This window comes from Branchiostoma belcheri, unplaced genomic scaffold (genome assembly GCF_001625305.1).
Source record: "Branchiostoma belcheri isolate BF01 breed outbred unplaced genomic scaffold, Haploidv18h27 scaffold140, whole genome shotgun sequence".
NCBI classification, from domain to species: domain Eukaryota; kingdom Metazoa; phylum Chordata; class Leptocardii; order Amphioxiformes; family Branchiostomatidae; genus Branchiostoma; species Branchiostoma belcheri.
Window position 1 is genome coordinate 430,751 of NW_017802825.1, and position 6,000 is coordinate 436,750.

Below are 6,000 nucleotides of genomic sequence, written 5' to 3' on the forward strand. Positions count from 1 at the left end.
CAAATTCGGTGAAATATGTGACAGAGCCGTTATATCAGACAAGGCGCTGTTTGGTACAACATAGAAAACTTTGTTATGATGTATGTCTACTGAACTGGAACTTAGATGTCCTTTTCAAGGTACGGCCAGGGAGACATTCTTCAGGGCAAAATTAATCACAAAATTAAGGGCAACCATGCTTCATGCCCTATTAATTTGTTGCCTATTTCTGAACGAATTCCGAGAAGTGACATCGATGTTTTGGAAATAAAACAGCAACACCGGACACAAACTTATTCTTAATTGACGAGTTGCAACAAAACGAGGAGTCGTTTTGAACCGTTCGCGACACAGACTTTCATTCGTGTGTGATGAACCATGCTTGATGGCGCCAGGCCTGCGGCGCATTCTACAAGGCCAAAGGAACGTGATATCAGGGTGATCGTCTCGCATATTAGACTTTCATGTGCAAATTATAAACACATGGCAATAAAATGGAGTTATTGCTATAATTGGCTAACACATGGATATTGGATTCCCGACACAAATCGGTTATGAGGAAAGAAAATAGCAATATTTGCTCTGTTTTATGGATAAAGTTTGGTGTTTGACTTTGTGGAAGGTCCATTATTATTCGAAGGACTTCACGTTTGATATCTGTTTGATATCTCGTGTATGTATCGTGGCTAAAACTCCTAGATGAGAAATGCAGCGCCGTTAGGACGTCTAAATTCACCAAAGTCACAACTAGCTCCACTGGTAACCATACTTATCTTGAAAGTTTATCTGTGTTGGTAGACTTCATTATGTTTATTCTCCCCATCCCTCTCGCCTGGATGGTGTGTTCCAAAGGCCGCGCGGTCATCGAACCCCCGAATCGGAATGCGGTTCTAAAATTCTAAACGTGTTCTAATGTTCCATTTGGGGCTTAAAATGCAACTTTTTTCACTCATTTTTTGCCAATAAAATCATTTTCTGACATCTATGTTGGCCAAAATGATCAAGGTTCAATATGATAAGTACCGTTCTACCACCTTACCAAATTTCAGGTGTTCCATGATCCAAGCCGGTAGTTATGGAGAAATTGCTGTTTTCTATATGTTTGGAGAAGAAGAAGAAGAGGAGGAGGAGGAGGAAGAGGAAGAGGAAATTGAGCAAAAACAACATGTTTACCATTTTCTTCGGTAAACACAAAAAATCCGCTGACAAGCTTCTTTGACCTTTGAATAAGGGTGTTGACGGAAGTAAGTCCAATTTCCTCACGGGATATACGCGTGTGTGAAATGTTGAACGTCAGTACCTAACAATGGAAATTTCGTTTTAACGTTGGTGACGCTAGAACGTCATTACGAATCTCGATCTTGAATTTCATACAGTGTCGATGAAATATAAACAATGACAACACAAATACATATAGGCTGATGACTTTGAATATGCCTAAGGCCATCTTTCCCGACGCTGTGTGAAGTTATTATATGTGACCTTTAATGCGAAGAATGATTAAGTCAGACAGTACTTTTGTAGGGCGACAAGGAAACGATGTGCGTCCTCAGTAGGTTTGTCTGCTCATCTTCTCTGAAGAAGACACCGTCCTTGCATGAGTGTTAGTCTGAGCTGAAGACAGCTTTTTGTGTGTGTTCGTCTGGAGACAAGACCTACCTTGTCCTATAAGATTAACGTTTTCGCGCATCACTTTGACAAGACGAAAGTGTTATTCTGCTCAAATGCACCATGGAATTTGCCCTGAAGATACTCAGCGCGTTCATGGTGGCTCATTTCAGCTTGGGTAAGTACAACTGTAACTCTGAACACTTTTGCGTCAACTTTACGAAATTCCACCTTGTTTTGTATAGTTTATGAGGTCACACTGACTTAATTTTATGGATGACTTTCTTTGAAGACCCCCAAACTAATGTGAGAGCGGATAAAAGCAATGTAGACTGAGGAAATTGCTCCTAAACCACGGGAATAGAAAGCTGTCACACACATGCACAGTGTGAATATGCGGCGGTACATAACGACTTTTACGACAAGTCGGTATATGCTGGAATTTTGCGATGAGTCGGTGCTTTACTGATTTCTGAAGTGCTGTGGGGCATTGCACGCTTTGTAACCGGGAGGTCGTGAGTCCAAACCCCGGCCGGGTCATACCAAAGACTTCTTTCTCTGCTTAGCACTCAGCAGATATGAGAAAGAGTGTGGGAAGGTCAAGCACACAGCACTACCAGCGGACTAGCCCCCTGCTGTAGTGCCCTGCACAACGGTGTGTCGCCCAAGGGCTACGGAAACGGACACGGGCACCAAAAACCTATGCTCTGAATAGAGCACGAGTAGACCTTTTTTGTGGGGCATTGTAGCTATTATTAACGCCTGTTCTTCGCAGTTACCACCGGTGTCACCTAGGAGGATGAACTCGCTAGAGATTTTAGCCAAATTTTGCACCGGGGTGGGCGAAAACACGGGGGGGGGGGTTCTGCGAGACTGCTATGACACTAGTTCCCTCTTGTTGGTAGCTACCATGAACTACGGAGAAAGGGTACAGGCTTTAACCTCTGCGGAGGTTAATCTTTTTTAAGAGCATGCGAAAATTTATGTGCGTTTGGATGTCATCCATAAAATTAAAGAAGTGTGGCCTAACTCCGTGTGAATGGCCTGTGTCGCTTGCATTTTAAACATGCATACATGTATGGCGCAGCCAGTCTTGTGTTTTTGTGTGAGCACTACGTATCTGACCATATTCCAGTGCCCAAATGATAGATTTCAATTACCGAAAAGTTCTCATAGGGCCACAGCAAGTCGATTTTTATGACATCCTCCGCAGACTCCAAATCTAGTGCGATAGGGTGTGAAAAAACAAGACGGGCCCAAAACACAAGATTCCTATATTTTCAAATTTTGACATCAGAAATCCTGTTAAACAAGAAATGATAACTATGTTGTGCTAACTTTACTGCCAACTATCACAACATCCATTTGTCACTGAAACAACTATGAAAAGAAATATTTTTAATCTTTGTATAAATGGTTTTGATTCAGTGGCAAAAATATAGAAGGAATAAAATACATAACTGCATCAAAGTAAAATGAAAACATTAAAAAATCAGAGCCTTGCCTTGTCTCCTCTCTTCCTGTTTATTTGCCATACACGTTTTAGCAAAGCATGCCATTCTGCCCATTTTCGGCATGTTGATCACTGTCAAAGAGCTACAAAATTTCTTTTTTTTTTTTCAAAAATCAGTCGAAAATCAATGCGCGCGCTGATATCATCAAAGTTCCCAACGTCTCTCTGTCTCACTCTCTTTCTCCCTCCCTCTCTCTCTCTCTCTCTTCCTCTCTCCCTTCCTTGAAATTTTAGGTAGCCACAAGTAGGACTAGCATAAATCAGAATAATACGCCCCCCCCCCACATCCCTAGCTTGCAGGCCTACTAAGACACGCTACCTATTACTACTACACGTTGGAATATGTTAGATTACAGGAAATGAGAAAGTCAGTGGGCTTATGTGTAAAATTACACCATCAACCTTTAACATAAATTAATCGGATACATGTATCTATTTCTTGCAGCTGTCTCACAAACGATCCCGCCTCCACTAGGTGAGTGCCTCAATATATATTCATTGACATACAAATGTTCTATCAGGCCTACTTTTAAAGGTTTTGGTCGTTGAATTAATTGGTCGATAAATAAACTCCAGGACAATTCAGAGACAAATACGAGCATTTGGTCGTGAAATTCATCGACCTTTTGATAGTTGTCAACGACTGAAGTCGAAACTTTTGGTCCAATATCTTGTGTTGCAAATTACAGTTTTAATTTTCTCATAATAGTCCATTGGCCAGGTGAGGTTTGGGTACTGTCTCATGAGGTGGCAAATTCTCATTATGATTTTTAAAAAGTTTTTTTAAAAAGTAGGGTGTCTGTGGAATATATTTCGAAATGTTAGCCGTTGCAGAATTATAGCTTTGACTTTGGTATTTGACCTTGAACTTTAACCCCATACAGACCGCGTCCTTTTGCACTTATATTGCAAAAAGAAGTCGTAAATCATCAAATATGGATTTTTTCAACGTAGCTTAATTGAATGATAAAACAAGAACCACCTGAAGGATTACAACAATGTTAAAATCTCATTCCTACAAGAAGCTATGAGACTTGAAAATTCGAGTTATTTTAAAATTCATTTGGTAAAAAATGTTACGTTTTCATTTTAAAACATGTCATATATTCAAATATTACATATCTTCAATCGTTCATACATTCTTCAATCGTTCCCTACATTTCAAGCTTGAAATAATAAATTCCATCAATCCTATATGGGTATATGTGTATCTTAAGTTCTATTCCCACAGGCATTGTGTGCAGAAAACTGTTGTTAGTACTAGTGCCAAGGAGATACTGGGCTGCTTTCCTAGAAAATATGGAGTACATTACATACTTACCACACCATTCCATACAATACCATAAAATGTACGGAGGCCCGTAAGTACAGACCTGCGTGTCTGCGCGGATACCTTGCACGTCTGGGCGAATACCTTGCACGTCTGCGCGAATACGTTCCTCATCTGCGCGAATACCTTTCTCGTCTGCACGAATACCTGCGTCGTCTGCAAAGAAAAAACTTCCTTGTCTAAAGAAAGAAAGCTGCCTCGTCTGCATGGAAGAATATGTGTCACACCCTGCCTTGTTGAAGAGTGGACGGTCCACTATTATAGGTCAAGGGTCACAGTGCCTAAAACAATTTGATTCCCGTCTTTTTTCTGGGGTTTTGTCCGTGTCTGTCCTATACTAAAATCACTTTTATTTATTCATGAAAAAGACCCTATCAATATGTGTTTAAAATCGTTTATTGCAATATTGGACAAATTGCAGTGCTGTTCGATGATCTACTAGAAGTTACATTTGACGTACGTCATTCCCGTTGGCAGGAGGGCAGCAAACCCGGCAATGCAAGTTTACCCAACTTTAGATCACTGAATACAAAAAAAAAATGATGTATATTCTGCCGGAATTATTCAGAATGTTCAAACACTAAACACTGTCCAAAAACAAATTTAAAATTGAAGTAAACAAATACGTCACTATGGTGTCATCGAACAGCACAGACACGGACAAAACCCCAGAAAAAGAGGGGAATCAAATTGTTTTAGTGACCCTTGACCTATAATAGGGGACCGTCCATTCTTTAACAAGACAGGATGTGACACATATCATTCCGTGCAGACGAGACAGCTTTCTTTCCACGCAGACATGGATTACGAAGTTTTTTTCTGTGCAGACGACGCAGGTATTCGCGCAGATGAGGGAGGTATTCGTGAAGATGAGGGAGGTATTCACGCAGACGAAGTTTTTGGGGTGCAGGCGTGGAAGGTATTCGCGCAGATGAGGAAGGTATTCGCGCAGATGAGGAAGGTATTCGCGCAGATGAGGAAGGTATTCGCGCAGACGAAGTTTTTTGGGTGCAGGCGTGGAAGGTATTCGCGCAGATGAGGAAGGTATTCGCGCAGATGAGGAAGGTATTCGCGCAGACGAGGAAGGTATTCGCGCAGGCGAGGAGGTTTTTTTGTGTGCAGACGTGGAAGGTATTCGCGCAGACGAGGAAGGTATTCGCGCAGACGAGGAAGTTTTTTTGTGTGAAGGCGTGGAAGATATTCGCGCAGACAAGGAAGGTATTCGCGCAGACGTGAAAGTTATTCGCGCAGACACACACCCCTGTACTTACGAGCCTCCTTAAAAATGTGTAGAGAATTTTATTTCTTATGGCGTAAAATGGTTCATTCTCATGGTCTTGAAAATCCATATCATGTTTGTATGGTAATCATTGCTAAGGAAAATACACCTTCTAGCAATACAAGGGGACAATACTTTTTATACGGTTTCATAAATGGCAATAGAGGGAGACGTATGGAAAAAAAGTTTACCTCCTGACCATTTTAAGTAGAATGTCTTAGTGTATAAATGGAGGCATGCCATTTTGCTTTTAATTTTGCGACATTTTGGGGGTATTTAACTAAACAATGT